The sequence below is a fragment of the Manis javanica genome, chromosome 6 (genome assembly GCF_040802235.1).
Source record: "Manis javanica isolate MJ-LG chromosome 6, MJ_LKY, whole genome shotgun sequence".
Classification (NCBI taxonomy): Eukaryota; Metazoa; Chordata; class Mammalia; order Pholidota; family Manidae; genus Manis; species Manis javanica.
This window is the reverse complement of record NC_133161.1, coordinates 83,018,176-83,040,430: the sequence shown is the minus strand read 5'-3', so window position 1 is coordinate 83,040,430 and position 22,255 is coordinate 83,018,176. Positions and strand designations below refer to the sequence as shown.

The following is a 22,255-nucleotide window of genomic DNA, read 5'->3' as shown; positions in this document are numbered from 1 at the left end:
CTGGTGATGTCACTTGCAGGATGACATCACTTCTGGAATTACATTGCTTCCGGCCCTCCACAGTCCTTGACTATTTTTTCTAACTTTTCTCTTAATTTCTACAAATACTTATGTTAAGTTGCAAAACCTCACTATTATTCCATTTCACATAGCTTTTTATTTTTATTTTATGAATGGAATCTCTTCATATGAGTATATTAATCAGAATATTTAATTTTTTTCCTTATAAGCTTGTTATCTTTCCTCTGAGATAATTTTTCCTGTTTTTCCAATTGTCTACTCTTTCACATTAAAGCTTTTTTTCAAATGGCATATGACACTCAGTTGTCCATAGTTGATAATGAAAGGCGTGATGAGGAGCTCTGAAAAGTAGTTGGGGCTTGCTAAAAGACAACATTCCTTTGGAATGAATGGTACAAAGCCAGCAGTTCTGATGATGGATCACTAAATGCCAGAAGAAGGAGTTTCAGCTCTGTAAGTGCTAACTTCCATGTAAGTTTCCCTAGTTCGTCCTACTATTTTTTAAAGACAGACTCCTGATGAATTTTTTTTAGAATTAAACATATGTTTATACGTAATATATTGATGTATTATTGGAGGAAAGGGACTTCCTTATAAATTGGGTTATTTCAATTTTTTAATGCCCAGCTCTCACTCTGACCATTCTTCAACTTCTGCTCTCTGAGTTCTGAGTTTATCTGGATCTCCACTCTAATTCTATACTCTCCAGTTGCAGGTCCCACTTAGAATGTTTAGCCCCCTCTCTGCTTGATAAATTAACACACTTGTCTCAGCCTTCGACATCTTTATTAAAAACTCTCATCTGTCCTTGTTTGTACTGATGTGGGTACATATGATTTTTATTTCTTATCTATCATTTTGTATGTTATCTGGATGTTTTGGATGTGACCAAATGCATTTGGTCTCAAACTACGCCCTAGGGTTAAGGTGTAACCTCTATAGCTAAATATGGATTCTATGAAGTTCTTTGCAAGGATGTTCAGTAAGGAGGCAGCTGAAATGAGAGGGAAGCCAAATCCGTGTTATCTTTTTTCTTTTTTATTAAGGTATCATTGATATACAATCTTATGGAGGTTTCACATGAGCATCATAGTGGTTACAACATTCACCCATATTACCAAGTCCCCTCCCACACCCCACTTCAGTCACTGTCAATCAGTGTAGTAAGATGCTATAGAGACACCTTGTCTTCTCCATGCTATATGGGAAAGGCCACTCATGGTGTGCTACTCATAATGTCCCTTAATCCCCTTCTCCTTCTCTCCCAACCCATCCCCTCCAAGCCCTTACCTTCTAGGTAACAGCTAGCTCCTTCTTGGAGTCTGTGAGTCTGCTGATTTTTTTGTTCCTTCAGTTTTGCTCCATTGTTATACTCCACAAGTGAGGAAAATCATTTGACACTTGTCTTTCTCTGCCTGGCTTTTTTCACTGAGCATAATACCCTTTAGCTCCATCCATGTTGTTGCAAATGATAGGATTTGTTTTCTTCTTATGGCTGAATAGTATTCCATTGTGTGTATGTATCAACTCTTCTTTATCCATTTATCTACTTATGGACACTTAGGTTGCTTCCATATCTTGGCTATTGTAAATAGTGCTGTAAAAACATAGGGGTGAAACAGAGATATAACTTTACTCTTTTGCTTGTAGCTATTCTTATTGTCTTACCTCCACGTGTTGTAAAGATTTTTTTTTCCACATCTAATTTTCTTGGCCTCATTGTCAAAAATTGATCCTATAGAAATTTGAAGGCATTGATATAGTATCCTCAATTCTAGTGTTAATCTTCAGATAATCCATATCACTTTTATATTCTATCCTTTATATTTATATTTTTTCCTTCCTGGAAACTTCTAGAGAGATATTTTAATCTCAAATGTTTTGAAATTTTACTATCAGAGTTTTGGTGTATGAAATACTCCTTATGCTAGGTCTTCATTCTTATAGTCAAGCTCTGATATTTTTAAGACATTATCTACAAATCTTTGACACTCCTCCAATAGTGGGGTCTTTAGCTCATCTGGTTAAATCTGAGCTAGATTTAGTGACCTCTTTATATTGAATAGATATATTGGAAGTAATATTGTATGACCTTCCAAGGCTAAGTCACAAAAGGTGATGCATCTTCCACATTGCTTGATGAAACACTTATATTGGTGGCTTAAACCACCATGTACGAAATTTGACTACCTTGTAACTTTCATTCTGTGTGGAAGGCCAGGCCACATAGAGAGGCCACATACAGTTCATATGTATTCAGCTGAGGTCACAGCTTCAAGCTAGCATCAGTTGCCACATATATGAGTGAAGATGGCTCCAAATGATGCCAGCACCCCATTGTTCAGTTACCCCTGGCCATCAAGTGCTCTGAGGTGAAGGTCCAGAATTTGTGAAACACATATAAGCCATTCTCACTGTTCCTTGTCTGAATTCTTAATTCTTAAAGTCATGAGCCAAACTAAATGATTATTCAAAGCAGGTATTTTTAGGATATTTTGTTACTTGGTAATAGTAACCAGAACATAAGCGTTTCAATTCTGGAAAATAATAATTTCTTCCCTCTCTTGTCTCTTCCTGAAACTGTTTTAAGTTGGTTTCTTTCTGAAACCCACCTAGAATGATCTCTTAATCTTCTTACCTTTTTCTACCACAATGTTATTTTTTTTGTCTTTTTCTTGTTCTTTTGTGTGTGTGTTTTTTGTCTGTTTGTCTTCATTGGGAGACAATTTCCTTTAGATTTTTCAGAATTTTTTCGTTGAATTTCAAAAATATTTGCAATAGATTCTCTTCCTGTTCTCTGCTGCATTTTTGTTCTTTTTTTTTTTGGCATGCATGAAATATTCTACTTCCTACTCAAAGGATATTAATTTACAAATTTATTATCTCTGGCTTCTCCCATTCTTTTTCTTCTGCTTATTTAGTTGGCACCCCCCACCCTTTTTTTCATGTTGGAAGCATTCTTCAAATTCCTGATGAGCTTTAGCCATTCATATTTGTGCATACATATGCATGATTAGTGTTTGCTGACTTCTGGGCTTCATATTAAGTAACAACTTATCACAATATTTATATATCATGTTCTCTGGGGCAATTCCATTTTTCTAGAGAAGAGTCTATAATCTCCTGCCTATAGGAGGCATACAGTAGTATCTACTTTACTGAAGCTCATACTAAAAATGGTGTGTGAACAGAGCCCTAAATGTTTCATGGTCAAATAATTCCCCTATTCATACCCTCTTACCTCCTGCTACTCTCTTTTCTCTTCACTAATCTAGAGCTTCTGTGATTCAGTTTCTCCAAACAGTGGAACCTTAGGCTCTTTTGGGTCAGTGAAAGAATGTAGTGATTTGAGGACCAGATCCAGAGATTGGTGTGCACTTCGAATAACTCTCCTTGCATCTGCTCTATATATCTATGTTACCTTTTTCAATACATTGCAAAACTCTGGGAAGAAATTGGGCCTTTTTTTTCCACCAAGAAATTCCTCTACAAGGGCCCAGGTTCTACCTTCTCCACTTCAGTCAGTTAACACTTATGTATATGCTTTCAACCTTCCAAAAAGTGTAGAAATTTCTTATCCATATTGTCTCCTTTTCTTTGCTTTTTGTGATTGTGGTTATATATGTACACATATTTATGTGTATGCTTAAAAATATTTTTGGTCTTATTTTACTGGACTTTGGCAAAAAAAAGCTTTAGCCATGTTTAAATAAAATTTTACAATTAATTTTTGAAAATTTGTAAGTAAATTAGATTTTAGGATGTAGGACATAATAGAAGAAATGATATGAATGTTTATATCAATGTAAATAATATGATATTTAATAACTGAACTTCTGTGACATTCAGACTGTACTACACAATAAGTGAGTGCTTTTATTTTCTTTATACCATATTCTTTGGAAAAGTAGAGAAATACATATATTATATGCCATTTCATGTTTCAAAATCATATCTGTATCTAGTTCAGAATATGTAGGTTTTTATTTTTTTCCTAAAATAGTTGGAATCTAGGAGTCAGGAAATTCTTTCACTCAATGCTTTGGGCTTGACTAGTAAATTAATTACAATGGTTTCTGTCTGCAATACACTTGGGGAATGTATTTAGATATACTCTCAGAGCTGACTTCCCAAGAGAATGCAAGTCAATTATGGCTCAAGTTCTTCCTGTCTCATTAGCTATTTGAATAATAATATATTTGAATGATGGCCCAGGAGACTAGAATTAGGAACTGCTTGTCTCAGTCCCAAATGAGCTTCTTAGTCAGATAATCCTAAGTGTTCATTATTAGTTCAAGCTGTGCCATATGACTGATTCTGGGATGTTCTACTCATTTCTAGGAAAACTGGTGGGGTATATAGCTTTATTTGTTTTTAATATTTAAAGATCCACTTGTGCTGGACATCTGTAGCTCAACAAAGTACCTTTTATGTTACCCAACTTGGTTTTAAACCAAGATATCTAAGTATACCATCAGTTTTGCTTATTTTCTATTTATGAAAAAGTTAAGTATTGTGTTCTTAAAGAGTTGTTTTTTAAGATTTTTCTAAATGGCTGTTTTGATGTAAACAAAAATAACACCCAGTGCAAAATTATGTTGTTTTATTACTCTTATGACCAGTCATCCTTTGATGCATAGACTGGAAATAAGGTGCTGACCAAGCTATAAATTTCCACAAATGGTGATGACTTGGGTAATTATTTAAGTAAGTTGTTTAAGAGAAATTATTATTTCATAAAGGATTTCCAAATGTTTGAAAAAAAGAAGGGCAAAGAACAATAAATACAGTATGATTGAAGTAAGAATACATAAAGGGAAAACATAAACTATGCAATGACAATATGAACAACAGTCTGAGAAAAAATATAATTGTTCTTTTATTAAGTTTTAATTTTAAGTAATTGTATATGTGAAACTAAGAAATCAAAGCAGTTAGCCTTTGAACTAATCTTTATAATACTCTAGAGAAAGTGAGATGAAAGGTCAAAATCCAGCACTATGCTCCAGTCTCAATGGAGAAAGTGTGTGATTAATGCTTCATATTGATAGTGGAGTTAGCTGATCTGAAGCTGTCACTCCTTCCTTATACTAACAGCTTATTTCTCCTCCTATGAAATGCTGATCCTCACGAGTTGGAACATAACCCTTCTTCTCAGAAACTTCAGAATTTACAGATGACCTGACAAAATGGTTCTCTGATTCTGTCTACATTCTGTTTTATTATTAAATCCTTTCTGTCATGTGTTAATACAAAATCTTCTCTCACTTTGACAACAAAACTAGAAACACTTAGGTTTCTTATAAAGAGACTTCTGCTTACTTTTTGTTCACATAATTTATGCATATTTTATATATGTTATGCACACTTTCTTACATGGCATTTGATATTGACTGTATATTAGATTTTATGAACTGATTGCTCATGCATGTGAAATGATTAGATTGTAGGTGAGTTATCTATTCATACTGGCTTCTCTACTCATAGTTGAGGGTTACCACATAAGCAGTTTACTGTAGTGACTAATATTGATCAGTAAAGAAACTATGAGTTTTAGCATACCTTTTGCACTTTCAGTGACCAAGTGAAAACCTAGCTTTAATTAACACATCTCATTTTAGGCATATAGACCCCAACTAAAATGGAGATACACTACTTTATAAAAGATGCACATCATCATTCTATGATGAAATATATTTAACTCATCTTCCTGGTTTCCTGTTTTTGTACAGTGTCTGTAAACAAACTGGGTTTATTATTGTTATTTTTAAAGAATGAAGAGACTTATTCTATAAATGTTTTAAGTAGATTCTTAATGGTAAACATTCCAACATAACAGAGTTCTCCCTCCCCAAATAGAAAACGATTTCTCCTCATAGTTTGAAAATAAATATCTCAGTTATGTAACTGAATGTTTTCTCATACTGATGTAAGGATCTAACTATTCTCATTAAAGAAAAGAACATGCTATATGTATTATTACTAGACGTCTGCTCACGTGAGTACTCTGAAAGCATGCTGCCTATTCTTCAAAATATGACAGTCCTCTCTAACTGGAATGTGCAGTTGCTGCGGACTGAATTGTGTCCCTCCAAAATTCATATGTTGTGGCCCTAACCCTTAATGTGACTGTATCTGGAGATAGGGTCTTAAAGAGGTAATTAAGGTTAAATGAGGTCATAAGTATGGCACCCTAAATCTGATAGGACTGTGTCCTTGTAAGAAAAAGAAAAGATCTCTCTTGTACCTTCTTTTCTTCCCTCCCTCCCACTCTCCCTGTTATGTGAGACACAGTGAGAAGGCAGCTATCTGAAAGCCAGGGGAAAAGCTCTCGGCAGAGACGGAACCCTGCCAGACCTTGATCTTGGACTTTCTAGCTTCTAGAACTGTGAGAAAAAATTTTTTGTTGTTTCAGCCACTCAGTCTATGGCATTTTATTATGGCAGCCTGAGCTGACTAATACAGCGGTTTATAATTAGGGTGTTTTGATGGAAGGTCAGCTGGCATACCGAACAAGCTGCATCACGGATTGTATAACAAACTGATTCATTACAAATTGTACTTAACTGGACAATAGCCACAGAAAAAAATCACCACTTTTTCCTAAAATTAGAAGATGAAAAAAATCTTTCATAATGTCAATACTGTATTTAACAAAGATTCTAAAATACTATGCATATTATGTGTCTACATTTTTTGACAACAGTTCCAAATCCTTAATTTTGATAACTATATAATAATAATAATAGTGCTTCATATTTCTTGAGCACTTATATCGTAGGAGACATAATTACATTATTATTTAAATCTCATAGAATAATATTGTTAATATTGTTAATTTTCCTACTTTACAGATGATGAAATTGCCCATAAGCATGCAAATAATGAGAACATAGGGATTTCACTGGATTACCTTAATGCTTCATTAAACCATGGTACCCAGTGCACACTTTCACCCTATATATATTTTTTACATATATAAAATCTGCCACATAGCACATGTGTCTGTGAGACAAGGCACGCTTGGGTAATGCTAAAGATATCACATCAGTTTTCTCTCTCTCTGTGTTCTCTTCTTGTAGCTGATGTTTAGACCATTTTCCTCCATGAAAAGATTTTATTCCGGAGAAAGAAAAAGATTCACCAAAATAAGACCTTCCTCATTTACAATGACTTTCCAGTATTGTATCCTTGATCTTATAATTATACTCAGTGTACTCAGCATAAATTTAAATTCTTACATCATCTCTTGCAAAGGGCTAAACTATTTGAACTTGAGCTAAACACATTGAATCACTGTAATTCATTCTGAGGGTAATCATAATTTCAATTTTGAAAATTCCTTACTTTTCACTACCTACAGAGAAAAAGTAAAAAGAAAAAACAGGGGCAGAGATGTTGAGGGGAAGCCATCTGTCTCTTCACATCCCGGGAAATACCCAGAACTGATTAAGTATGTCTCTCTTTTTCTTAGATTCTGACTTTCTCAGTGGGCCCAGGCCTACTGAGAGTTTCTGAAAGTTCATGGCATCCACCAAATAGGTACACCAATGACCGATAGAAATCCTTCAGGCTAACTTGTCTAGCCAATTTCTCCTAGCCCATTGAAATGAAGTGGAGTTAGTGAGAGTCATGCCCCAAGCGAGCTGGACCACCCACGGACCTAAGGAAAAGGGAGGGAGGCCAAACTGTTAATAAATACATTAGCAGGAAGCCAGCATTGAAGGGAGTACTTTCCTCTGCTTCCTGCAATGAATGTCTCCTGGGAGTGTCAGTGCCACTTGGCCCCCTCATCCAGATACCAGTTTCTTAGCCAAAACTGTTACCACTTTTTCTCCAAGTCTAATGTTTCTGTATGTCACATAATAAACATTGAACAAATGAATATTAACAAACACAAGCTCATAATATAAAGAACTGGATGCATGGCAACCATTAACACTATCTAAAATGTAACATCTACATCAAGGGAACAATTATCAGTATAAAAAATAACCTGTTATTTTTAGGGGCTGCTTATGATAAGGACTTGTGGAACGCATTCTTTGAAAGGATAGGATATCCATGTAGAGATTTAGAGTAGTAGCTGCATGGACAGTGGGATCAGAGGAGCCTTCCCAGTTTTGTAACTTCTGGTGTGGACTTTATCCATATACGTAAGCCATGCTCATAATTACTGTAACTATCACAAAACAATTTATTAAAATATTAAAATAGAAAAAAATAAATGTGGAAAATTAAACTAAACTAGATGGAGAGCAGGCAGTTAGCATGGGATTCAAACTGAGAAAAAAAGGTAGAAATAAAAGTGTTTAAAGAAGTAATAAATGATTTAAAAGTGAAAGAATAGGTTACCAGAAAAGTAAAAATTTAATCCTAAAAATTAGACATAAAATTAATTAGATATAACATAAAAGAGAAAATTCAAAAAGATAAAATGTTCATAAATGTAAAAACACATAAAATATCTCATAAGATATAATCATATAAATGGATATGACTGATAAATGAGAGTAAGAATTAAGAGCTAAAAATATTGAGCATAGAATACAACAGAAGACTGGCAATGAACAACCAAGAAAAACTGAAAGAAAAAAGTTAACAATATTAGACAACTAGATAATAAAATTAAAGTTAGACAAAAAGCAATTGAAATGTCATGAATGAAGACAGTAAAAACTAAAAACATCAAGATAGTAATCTGGATTCTATCAAGAAGTATAAGGCATTGGCAATGTTCTGATATGGATTAAGAAAGACAGTATCATGATCTTAGCATGCCGGACAAATTCCTCATAGCAGAAATTAATTCTGAAGAAAATGAAAGAAAAAACTAGTCTACATCTATCTGAATGCACTTATCTGTCTCTTAGAGATTGACATTTTGGACTATATAGAAAATTTTATAAGTTGTTTCTGCTAAGTGAAAGGAGGGAACTTACATTTTTATATAAGCTGAAGTACATATGTATTATCCACGTCAAGATAAACTCTCAGTTTGGGCTTTCTTCTTTGTGAATCTGTTTCAGAACCCAAGAATTAACTTTAAGAACCAGAATAACAAACTCTATGAATCAGACAGCTGAGCAATTTTATTAAGATAAGGCCTTTTAAAGTCCGTTTGGCTTGATGCTGTGTGGTGTCCTTTTCTGGGTAAAGAATAAATAGATCTGCTCTGTGATTCTTGAATTCCATGTTTAGCTTTTTGTTTGGAGTTTAGTGGTGGAGGATGACGTGGCGAACAGCTTGATCTAGTAGGATAACAAGTCTGTGTGAGCTATTAATGCCTCTACTGGTTTGTCCATGCAAAGAAGAGTTGAAACTAGAGAGACAGCAATGGGAAGGTTAGGTTGAGTTTTGGAAAAAAAGCTCTGGGGTACATGGGGTACAGTGAAGATCTGAAAGATGAGGTGCATAAATCTATGAACTGGTAATCAGGAAACTTCAATATTGTTCCACAGAAGTTGAAAGATTGTAGATGAAGATGCATATTTTACACCTTCCTTGTTGCCTGGAGGACCAGTGTCCTAGACAGACACCGGCGAGGACAGTTTGGCCTTGGCTTCCGCTTCTTCCGTTTGCATTGGCCCAGGCCCATGCGCTCTTCTCTCCCCTGCTCTTGTGCTCATTGTTCTCTTACTGTCCAAAATTTCCCAATTCACCAGGAATCCACAGGTGACCAACTTCTCTACTCCCTTTAAAACACTCTGTGCTAAACCTTTTATCTCCACTCACGCGCACAGTCCTACACTGAAGCTGATGTCAGTTGGAGCTAAAATGAAAGCAACTGGTTTATAAAAATTGATACCAGAAGTATGAATAGCTGATAACCCACAACCACTTCCAAACCCTTTGAGGAAAGTCTGCGTTTTAAAATAAGACAATTTAATAAATATTCAGTTGATGATAATACAGTCACTATGAGAAAGTGAAAAAAGGGAAGAAATAATCAGGGATTGTGGGAAAATTTGGGGGGAAGAAGGGGGTATTTAATGACTTTGAAGGCACACAATTTAGTGGTTACATACTTTATCTCCAAATCCTATTCTTGAAATGCTAGTATTTGCTGATTAGTGCCTGACCACATATTTCCTGTGATTTTTCCCACTTTTCATATATTAAGTAAATACAGTGTTTTAGGTACAATGTTTGCCACTTCCTTGATGAAACTTTTGGTGTTTATTGACAACACAAACTATGAATTTAGTCCTTGTCATGCTCCAGTTTTTTTCCAGGCCATAATAACTGAATTTCTACTCATTATAATAGTGTGTTTTTGGTTTTGGCAGAACAAGTTCCATTTTGCTAAAAGGACAGCTATAAACAGAGGTGAAATGACCTCTGTAGAGTAAAAAAAAAATCCAAAACATAGGACTATCAGCATAGTCAGAAAGAGACATGTTTATATATATCCACTAATGGTTATGATGTAAAGATATTTAATGTATATATTTCTCCCTAGAGTTTTCCATAACCTTGAATATACTCCATTCAATTATGAAGAAAGTGTGTGTGTGGATATGTATGTTTGTATGTATGTATGTAACACAACTGTGATATGAGCTTTGTATGTTTTCTGCTGGTATTTATTCTCTAAGTTTCTGTTTTGCAAGATGTAAAAGGTAAGTCTAGTCCAAGGAAATAAACACAAAACTGGGAAGCTGTCATATCTGAATTTGAAGTGCATCTGGGGAAAAATGCCTTTCAGAGAAAAAGTGAGACTGAGCAAAGAGTTACTAAGGTAGTTTCAAGAGTCCCAGAAGCAAGAGAGCCCTATTCAGAGTGGATAGCACACATTTCCCACATGGTCCCTTTGTTTCCGTGAGTGCGTCAGAGAAAATAAAGAATGTTAACCATGGGCTCCTGCAGACCTGTACCTGAAGTTTAATTTTGGTCCTTATTGAAATGTGAATTTAATTTGTGATCTTTAACTCTTTATGCTTTTATTTCCTAATGTGTAGAAAAAAATAGGGTTAAATGTGCTTACTCTTTATTTTACATAGTCTTTGGAAGAATCAAGTATGATAATAGATGTGAAACTTCTTCATACTATTAAGTCGAAGATTCTCATTCCTTCATAAAATTTCTCTCAAGAAACCAATATTAGCAATACTATTTAAATTGATAAGTGTTTATACTTGCCAATATAGTCACTTAAATCTATGGAAACTGCCAACTCAAGCACACAATGATATGTAAAAGAATTTTCATTTTAACAATAATTCAGTAAACAATGTTATATTACTGAATCTGTGTGGTAGATTAATATAAGGCCATTGAATTAGTGATATAGCATGTTTATAGCAACAGAGAGTATTTTACAAGTATAGCTTATAAAAACAGTTTCTAGAAAAGTATTTGTTACTTTTATGGACTGAACGTTGGTGGGGCCCCCTGCCAAGTTCATATGTTGAAGCCCTTACCCCCAGTGTGGTAGAATTTGGAGGTGGGGTGTTTAGGAACTAATTAGGGCTAAATGAGATCATGAGAGAAGGGCCTTCATGGTGGGATTAGTGCCCCTGTAAGAGATCCAGAGAGTTTGCTCTGCCTCGCTCCCTCGCTCCCCCTTGCACGTCTCTTTCTCCCCGCCTCCCCAGGGGTGCCTAAAGAGGAGGTCATGCGAGCGCATAGCCAGATGGTGGCTGCAACAAGCCAAAAGAAGAGTCCTTGGGATGAAACCTGCCTTCCAGGCTTCTTGATCTGACTTCCCATCATCCAGATGTGTGAGAAATAAATTTCTGTGGTTTAAGTCACCCAGTGTCTGATACTATGTTATGGCAGTCTTAGTTAACAGTTGTGTAAATCTGTTTTATTAAAAATCCTAATATGTTTTTGTTAAGGGAAAACAATGGAATAATAAACACTGAACACTTAACAGTAGTGAGCACTGGAACTTAAAATACAAAGCTTCTCACTTTTTACCCTATAAATTTTTATGTTATATGAATATTTTCTAATGTGCATGTCTGATCCTTCTGATTCGAAAAAAAAGATACTGTTTTAAAAATGTAGATCAATCAAAATTTTAGAATTTGAGTTTAGGGCCAAGAAGACTTATTGTATTCTTGATCATGTTACTTATTAACCACATACTTTAGGCTATTTACTCAAGATTTGTAAACCTCAATTCCTTCCTTTGTAAATTATGTATAACAATATTTGCCCTACCCAAGATCTGGCGATTTTTGTAAGGAGGCAGCTGAGATAAAGCATAAGAAAACTTCTGAAAGCCATAAAAGCATTTTTCATATATACAATATATCACAAATAAATGTCATTAAATATTCTAACAAAACATATTTCTGAATAAGAAGGAAAGAGCAAAAATTTTTAGACTTGAGAACTTTAAGAATTAGCAACAAAGATGCTTTAAAAAAGTAATTCAGTTGTATTAAAGAGAGTGACAATTGAAACTGTTAACGTCACCATCCATGTCTGGGAACAAAAAGCCTTTCATATTACTCTGAGATGTCACATATTCCTAAGTGATATGGTCCTTATCTTTTGTTTTTTTTAAAGCATTGTTTAGGTATTCTCTGTTTTCTAAGCTTACCTTATTTTCTCCTTTCCAATTTTTCTGCTTTTCAGTCTTGGTGTATTTCTGAAGAGATATCAAGATCTGGGGTTCCTCATCACTTTCAGTAGTTCAATTGGATACTGACAGAAAACAAACTCTGGATTTTCTATGAAAAATCATGTGTGCCATTAAAAAAAGAACTTAAATCTAGCTTCTATATCATGATTGATGCTGAATTAACATTAGCAGTGTATACAGTAAGATGTTAAAAACAAGCTAAGTTTAATGTAGAACAGCTTTCCTGTGTATTTGACAGATCTTTCACTATAAAAAATATCATCCTATTTTCCTGTCATTGACCTTCATTTTATTGTAGGAGTAAAAAGCTTGGTGAAACAAAGGTCATATATGGCACTAATTAAAGACAAAACCTGACATTGCCACCTTAGAGGATGAGTTTTCTATGGAATAGCCAGCATCCACAGCTAAAAATAAGTCTGACCTTGGTATCATTTTTTCCTCAACAAATAGTTATATCACCTTAATAGAAGATGTATGGATATAGTCAGACATCCCAACTTCATATTTTCCATTTGCAAATTAGAAGGATAGAAGATTTGCAATAAAAAATTAAGGTTATAGGCTTTGAATTGTCACTGCAGATTTTAAAAAAGTATGCACTGTTTCTACGTAAAGTATAAAATGAATCTGGTATTCTATTAGTTTCTTTAGTTTGTGCTTCCTTAGAAAAAAGGTAAAACAGAATTCTCTCTCTACGTAGTGTAGGTTCAGATTGTCCATTTAACCAGATAAATAAATATTTATGTAAAACAGAAGAAGATGTGAAAGCCACAACGTTGAGCTTCAGAAATGAAAAGGGTGTTAAAATCAAATGCTTTAAGGAAAAATAATTCTCCAAAATATTATTTAGATGCTTATTAGTGATTTATTTGTGTGCATTTAATTTCAATAGCTTTTTATGTAATTTATATACAGTACAATTCATCCATTTAAAGAGTACAATTCATTATTTTTAGTGTATTTACACAATTGTGCAACCATTACCACAATCTAGTTTTGGCACACTTTCTTCTCTCCTGAGAGAAACAATGCACTCATTCATACTCAGTCAGCATCCCCACTCCCTCTTGCCCTCCAGCTCTGACCAGCCACTAATATATATTCTGTGTCCACAGATTGGCCTAATATAAATATTTCATATTTAGGGGATCATATAATGTGTGACCTTTTGTGATTCATTTCTTTCACCTGGCATAATGTTTTCAAGGTTCATCTGTGTTGCTGCATTTATCAATACATTTCTTTTTATTGTGAAATTATACTTCATTGAATGGATATACCATATTTTATTCTTTCATCCATTGATGGACGTTTGGGTTGTTTCCACTTTTTGGCTTTTGTGAGTAATACTGCTGTGGACATTTATGTTCCAGTTTTTGCACGGATGCATGTTTTCTTGTGGGTATGTATGTAGGAGTGAAATTGTATGGTTATATGGTATGTGTGATGAAATATTGATGAGCATGGTGGATTTGAGACTTACAGAGGGATAAGCAATAAGTAATATGAAAATAAAGATAAGATCTTCAACAGTACAGAGCAAAAAGGAAAGAGGCAAAATACTGATTCAAGGATATGTTCAGATTAAAGTAGTGGGTGGGAACGTGAAATTGAAGAAAGGGGTGAAAGAGAGCTTTCTGAAACTGAAAAAGACGACCATGGCAGTGCTATAAATAGTTCATGAAGAGCAAGAATGGAGCCATGGGTGCTCAGTGTGCTGAAATGGGGACCAAACACTGGTGACCTTAGAGAGAACAGCTTTGGTAGATTGAAAAAAGTGTTTTCACGTAACAAATGTTTAACGAGTAAGAGGGAGGTCGCCAATGTAGAGTAGTTTTTAGCAATTTTGATTTTGGAAGGAAAGACTGTGGTATGGCTGTAGCTCTAAGTAGGAAAGTATGGATAATCAGAGAAGGAAAGTCAGTACAAAGACAAGGAACTCTGAAAGAGAAGGAATTGTTAATTGAGAAAAGCAGCAAGTGAGATGTTAGAGCATGAGACAAAGAATGCAAGCATAGGGCACAAACTTTGAAGGTAGGCATACCTTCCTAATAGATGCTTGAGGTAGGGAGGGAAGTTGCCTTTGGAAAATTTTTATTTTAGTTGCAGAAACAGTAAGTAGCCTAACTGAATGATTATTTCTTTGACATTTCATTAAGCATGTATTTTTTATTCCAGAAGCCATGTAAAGTGGTTTATGCATGGAATTTAATCTCATAGCAATTTTATGGGGTAACATGACAAATCTCAATTTACAGATAGTAAAACTGAGAGTTAATGTTAAGGCAACTTAGTCAAGGCCACAGAACAGTGAAGTTATATTTAAGCCCAGGCCTGTGTAACTCTGCTTTAAACAAATTTATTAGTCTTTCTACTATGTTGGACTTAATCTTTTTCATAAATTAGGAAAGGATATCAATGGCTGACCTTTGGAATATGGGGTGTTTGACTAGATCTGTGACCTGTTTTAATGTCTAGGAATATAAGTCTAGAGTAGACATGAAATATGAAACCTTACACTCAGTATTTCTTGTTCCTAAATGTCCTTAACAGAGCTGAGGAAACAATGACATGAAGGCTGGTCTGAGGCAGTGCCCTTCTGCAGTAGGGGGCAGCTCATACCAGCACACTCAGCCCCTCACTGCACCTGCAAACAACACAAAAAAAGGCTCTGAAGAGTCTGCCAGAAAAACATAGTGGAGAAACTAAACTTATAGTAACAGGGTCCTGCCTTCAGAAAACATTTTGTAAGTATGTGGAATATACTTCTCCTTATTTATTACTTAAAAGAGTTATGTTGTCAATTCTGTTTGAGAGTCATAAGGGAGTTTCTTAGAAATTGAACTAATAGATTAATCTCAACATCAAATACATTTAACTTACTATCCATCATAAACCTAATTTGTGCAACTCAGAACACTAGGAGCAATTTTACAAAATCAGTGCTTGGAAATTGGTGCATTTAAGATTTTCCAGCATTTAAATGGGGGGTGGGGCGTAGGAGTAAGACAGCAATATTTGTTGTTGGCTAAATGGAAGAGAACCTAATACTATTACAAGATGGAATTTATTTTTGTGTTTGGAAGGCCCCTCAACTATTTGAGGTTTTTGTTATGAATATGACACATTCTATGTTCGCCATTTTATTAATCGGGTTCTAATCACCACTATTTCATCAGATACTCTGTTTTTAAAAAAACTGTTCTTTGAGCTTGGTGTAATTATTGAACATACAGGAAAAAATCATGGTTTCTTAATCATCACAGATTAGGAATTTTTGAAATAGAAGAAAAATTTAAACCATCTAGTAACTAAACTTTTTGGTTAAAGATAAGAAAACATTATGTTTAAAGGCAATCTAGGATATATTTTTTAGAGACATATAATTTAAAAATACATTAATTATAGCTTTAGAGTATTCAGAGTTACCACTAGGAAATTACACACAGCAACCTAACAGCAGCTGTGTGGAAATACATCATTTAATTAATAGATAATATTTTACAGCTGAAAAAAAAAGTCTTAAATCAATTATGTCACTTTACCCAAGGTCACATAGCTCTTGAGGCTAAGATTCAAACACAGGCCTAACTCCAGATATCGTGATCTTTCCCAAATATTAGGTTCATTCTGCCAACCTAATAGAGATATTTGAATCCACCACATAGAATGCCTTCTCCTGAGTTAAGACTCCTGAGAAGTGAGACAGGGAAGCAGCAGGGAGTAACCCCTGTGAAGTTGGAGCCCATCATGGGCCCTGGAAAGGACAGTCTTACTGAGGCTTCAAGAAGATGGGGGAAAAACAGGGTGCTTGAGGTTGAAACAATGTAACAATGTACCTCCCAAGGGGACCCAGGGATATGGAACAGCTTGCTACCCACAGACACAGTAGGCTCATTAGTTTACAATGGAGTAACCTTTACTGAGATAGGTTAAAACATAACTAGCATTCAGGCTGAACCTGTAGGAAACTAACAGCTCCCACTGCAACAGACATAAAACCCTAGACACCCAGACCCCATCAGAAGTCTTGCCCCTCCGGGCACCTGATGGGAGTTCTATACTTTCTCTTATCCTGAAAAAGCTTTCTCTGTCAATCTACCTTGCTTATTCAGGAAGTTCACTCTTTGACTCCGTGAACAAGAGCCCCAGCATCATGTTTGGGGGCTTGTCCGGGATCATCTTCAGAAGTGAGTACTGGCATCTGAGATCTCCGTTCTCTTTCACTCTCCTTTTACAAGGACACCATCTGTGGCACGCAACATCAGACAGTCATCAGTCATTTAAATGGGACTAGCCCTTCTGCCGATCTCAAGTCTCGAGTGATAGATTCCCCTGCGTCTTCGTCAGTGGATCCCCCATCTCCCTGTGAGCCAGGGAAGTCAACTGGGTGGAGGCCAGGATTCCCTTTCAGAGACTCTACTTGGATGAGAGGGACTGAGGAAAGCTGTGGACAATTGTGAGAGTCTAGCCTGAGGCTACACTTCAGCAGCTTCTCAAAGGTCTACTGTCTGGAGTCAGGCCCCAACTGGGTATCCATGAGGAGTGTGTGTCTCTCTCTCTATTTCTGTCTCTGACTTTCAGTCCGCTTCTTCAGGCTGCCCTGGCCTTTGTGTGAGGCAGAGGCACTCCCTACTTCCTTTACATGCTCTATGTATGCCTCTAAATCCTCCATCAATTTCACAGAACCCAGTGCTCACCGCAGCAAGGTAGGAGATCCACACTTCGCTTGTACTCTTGACCTAACACTGAACTTTTTTTCTCAACCTCAAGGGTTTCCCGGTGTCTGCCGCCCCTTGATCCCCCGCCTCTGAACGGGAATGTCAAGGACTGGCTGAGCCAACATCCTACTTTACTTTCGGGATCTGCGGATTCCGAGGGCAGACCAGAGTAGTAAACAGTGGTCCTTGGATCTTGGCTTCAGCCTACAGAACCGATGGCGCTGAGTGAACCTCCAGCTAGGCTGCTGCCTATGTAAGAGTCACAGATGACCTCTGACCTCTTGTCTCACAGTCCAGATTTCCTACAGTGGGTGACTAACAGAATAATTCCCAGGCTGTGGCAGAAACAGGACAGGAGGGACAAGCAGAAGGTGGAGGCATTCGTGATGGTCTTTTAGGAAGTTAACTTTGGGCCTCTGAGGTTTGAGAAAGGGAGACCAGCACAAGGGACCAGGCCCAGGACTTGCTTCCACTGTAGTGGAGATGAGCATTTTAGGTGGGAATGCCCTAAGCTTGGGCACCAAAAGCCACCAAAGCCCTGCCCGCTCTGTCAGGGAGACCACTGGGAGCTGGACTGCCCTCACAGGTTTAGGCAACTGGGGTTTGGCTTGCACCAATGTGTCAACACTAGGGGGGCCTGAGGCTGCCCATGCTGGCTCCTGTCACCATCATAACTCCACAGGGCCCCCCGGTGATTCTCTCTGTAGGAGGCCACACCATCGATTTCTTGCTCCATATAGGAGCTGCCTATTCAGTTCTCCTCCATGATCCTGGTACTCCCTCCTTCTGGTCAGCTACTGTTAAAGGGGTATCTGGGAAACCAATGAACAAATATCTTACTCAGCCTTTAAGTTGTGAATGGGACTAAGTGCTTTTCTCCCATGCATTCCTAGTGGTCCCAGAAAGTCTTGCACCACTTCTAGGAGGTGACATACTTTCTAAGGTACAAGCCTCTGTACATATGAACATGGAAAGGGCCGAGCGATGCCTGCCCTTAGTTAATCCTGAGGTCTGGGCAACTAACGGGATCATTGGAAGAGCAAAATCAGCCCAACCAATATGGATTCATCTCAAAGACACTAATCACCTTACTCATAAGAGGCAGTATATCCTTTGAAACCAGAAGTTCATGAAGGTCTGAGGCTAGTTATTAATAATCTGAAAATCCAAGGTCTTTTGATAACCTGTGACAGTCCTTGTAACACTCCCATATTGGGAGTACAAAAACCAGACGGAAGCTGGTGTGCTTGTGCAAGACCGACGAGCCATTAATGAAGCAGTTGTGCCCCTACATCTGGTAGTACCTAATCCCTATGCCCACTTATCCAGGATTCCTGAGGGAGCAGCATGGTTTATGGTGCTAGATCTGAAGGATACTTTCTTTTGTATCCCACTTGCACCTGAGTCCCAATTTCTCTTTGCCTTTGAAGATCCTATAAATCCCTCAGCCCAGTGAATCTGGACAGTTTTGCCCCAGGGATTCAGAGATAGCCCACGTCTATTTGGGCAGATCTTAACCAAGGACCTGGCTTCCTTTGATTCAGGAGAAGTGGAAATCATCCGATATGTGAATGATATACTTCTCTGCACCACCACAGAGGCAGAGTGTCAGGAAAGTACTCAGAGGTTACTGACCTTTCTAGCTGATTTTGGCTATAAAGTCTCCTGTCAAAAAGCACAGATGTGTCAGCAGCAGGTGAAACATCCGGGCCTTAACCTCTCCCAAGGTACCAGAACCCTGGGAGAAGAGAGAATGAGGCCCATTCTCTGCCACCTTTTGCCCTCTACTATCAACACCCTGAGGAGATTCTTGGGCTTCACTGGATACTGCAGAATTTGGGTCTCCACATGTGGAGAGTTAGCCAGACCCCTCTACCAACTTCTTAAAGAAGCACAAAGGGAAGGCACCATAAAACTCCAGTGGGAACCTGATGCCATTAAAGCTTATGAGATTTTAAAGAAAGCCCTGCTCCAGGCCCCCACCTTAAGCTTGCCCACTGGAAACCGGTATAACCTGTTTGTTACTGAGCGATCAGGAGTGGCACTGGGGGTACTAACTTAACTTTGAGGAGAAATGCAGCAGCCTGTAGCCTATTAAGCAAGGAGCTGGGCCCAGTAGCTAAGGGCTGGCCACACTGTCTGAGATCTGTGGCAGCCATAGCCTTGTTAGTTCCTGAAGCCACAAAACTGACCCTGGGTAAAGACTTGATAGTGCATGCACCCCATAATATCACCAGCTTATTGAACCCCTGGGGGGATTCAATAATCTGGTTATCAGATAGCAGGCTACTAAAAAGTCAGTCATTCCTCCTTGAGGGCCCTGTCACCCAGCTGCAGACATCTCCACCCTGAACCCAGCCACCTTTCTCCCTGAATCCATGAGCGAAGGACCTGAGCATGCCTGCCAGCAGGTCCTTGCCCTGAACTATTCTGCCAGAGAAGACCTGAAAAACACCCCCTTAGAGAACCCAGAGCTTATCCTCTTCACAGATGGCAGCTCCTTTATTGAGCAGGGCCTATCGAAGGCTGGCTACACAGTTGTCAGTCTGTGGGATACTATCAAGTACCAACCACTTCCACTGGGCACAAGTGCCCAGCTGGCAGAATTAATAGCCCTCACTCGACAGGTCTGAGCTTTGTCATATCCAGGGGTCCTGTGGACCACTATCACATGGAACTGGTTTTCTCAGTCCTTTTGGTGGATATATATTATGCTTACTGGAGTCATCATTATTCTCATACTAATATTTGGCTCCTGTTTACTTAACCTAATAATGCAATTTGTTCTATCATGCCTAGAAGCCATAAAACTACAAATGGTGATGGAAATGGAACCCAGGATGGAAATGTCCATTTTCTGAGAACCCCTGGATCAGCCAGTGATGGAGACCTGACTGCATCCTTCACTTCGCCCCCTCTCACCCTGAAGCAGAGCAGTCATCGCCCAATGCCCAGCAGCAGTTAGGGTCTCCCTCCATAGAGGGGGAAATGAGACAGGGAAGCAGCAGGGAGTAACCCCTGCCCAGTTAGAGTAGAGTGTGGACACTGGAAAAGGACCAAGTCTCACTGAGGTGTCAGGAATGTAGAGAAAGAACAGGGAGCTTAAGATTGAAACAATGTGAATGTGTACTCCCCACCGGGACCCAGAGATATGCAACAGCTTGCTGACCATAGTCACAGTAGGCCCATTAGTTTACAATAGGGTATCCGGGTAACCTTTACTGAGATAGGTTAAAACTAGCATTCTGACTGAACCTGTAGGAAACTAACAGCTCCCACTGCAACAGACATAAAACCGTAGACACCCAGACCCCATCAGCAGCCTTGCCCCTCCCGGCACCTGTGGGGAGTGCCATACTTTCTCTTATCCTGAAAAAACTTTCTGTAAATCTCCTACCTTGCTCATTCACAAGTTCGTTCTTTGACTCCACAAACAACAACCCCGGCGTTAGAAGCACTGAGACCAAGATGGTTCAGAAGAACTAGTAACAAAGTAGATTGTCTTCCCTAAGTATCCTTTACATTTTTCTATCAGTGTACTTGAGAAGACAATTCCTAAATATAAAAGTGAGGAGGAGGTAGGAGGAGGAGCTCTAGATACAGTACCTATCTCCCAGAAAAGTGGTGGAAGAGCCATGTCGTGAAGAACAGTGCTCCTCCTCTGATTCCTGTGTCTCTCTTCCCCGGAATGTGCTCTTCCTCCTTCCATTCTCAACTTCTGGGTCTCTTCTGTACTGCCATCACCATAATGAGGGTAACAAAGACTTCCACAACTCCAAAACATTTTCTGGTGACCCTTTATGATCCTGTGATTTATAATAACTATATATTTGGTCTTTGTCCCCATATCTGGCACAGACCTCTTAAAACACATGGAATTTCCTAAGTGATAAGAGTAATAAAGGTGTCTTGATATTTATAACAAGTCCTTCCATCCGTCTAAGTTTATGTCAATGAGATGATTTTGTAAGGCCCTAGATAATCACAGGATGGGGGCTGGTTACCAAGGAAACCAATCTTGTAACTCGAGGGCTGAAACTTTCAGCCCTACCCCAGACCTTGGGGGTGGGGAGAGGGACCGGAGGTTGAATTAACCACCGGAGGTCAATGATTTGATATAAATTATGCCTATGTGAGGAAGCCTTCATAAAAAACCTGAAAGGATGGGTTCTGAGTATGTCTCATGGAGCAGGTGGCATTGCTAGGCCTGTGGTGTGCTCGGGGAAGGCACACCTGTGCACCCGGTCCCGCATAGCTTGTCCTATCCATCGTTTCCATATTGCTGTTCCTGAGTCATTATCCTTTCAGAATCTGATCAGTTAACTGTTTTTTTGAGTTCTGTGAGTCATTCTAGCAAATGATGGAAGTGGAGGGAGGGGATCAGGAATCTCTGATTTATGGCGGTTTGGTGTGGGTAAAATTGCAATATTTCCAGGATCTCTCACCTGGCCTTAGTCCATCTCCATATCAATATGTGTTTACAAGGTGTGGAGAGAAGCTGTTGTCTCCTTAGTCTTTCTCCACATCAGTAGGTGTTTACACGGGGCCGGGGAAGATGGCAGTGCACACCTGGCCGGGAGAGGGCCTGGCCTCCCAGGAAGAACAGGAGAGTAATGGGGAGAGTGAGAGCAGTGGCCAGAGAAGCGAGCGAGCAGGAGTAGATGATGTCTTATAAGCAATGAAAGGCCTTCTCCCCATCTAGTATTTCTGTTGACTAATTTCGGTTTCAGTGGTTTGTGGTTTATTTGCTTGGGCTGGGAACACGCTTGTCCCCGGACTTATGCTGGTCAGAAGCACAGGCAGCAGCCAGGCTTCCAGTTGGCATGTGACATCGGGAGGTTTTGTGGGACTGAGCCCTTGACCTGTGGGATCAGATCCTATCTCAGGTAGTTGTCAGGGTGGAGCTAAATTATAA

At 38.2% G+C, this 22,255-nt stretch overlaps 1 long non-coding RNA gene across 1 annotated transcript in view; it reads right to left on the bottom strand.

Annotated features, from left to right (window-relative positions):
- Positions 1 to 1,389: 1,389 nt before the first annotated feature.
- LOC140849930 (uncharacterized) overlaps positions 1,390 to 22,255 on the bottom strand; it is a 37,358-nt gene continuing 16,492 nt past the window's right edge. The window contains exon 3 of the long non-coding RNA XR_012132342.1: positions 1,390 to 1,618. This is a non-coding gene — a long non-coding RNA (uncharacterized lncRNA). The remainder of the gene's footprint in view (positions 1,619 to 22,255) is intronic.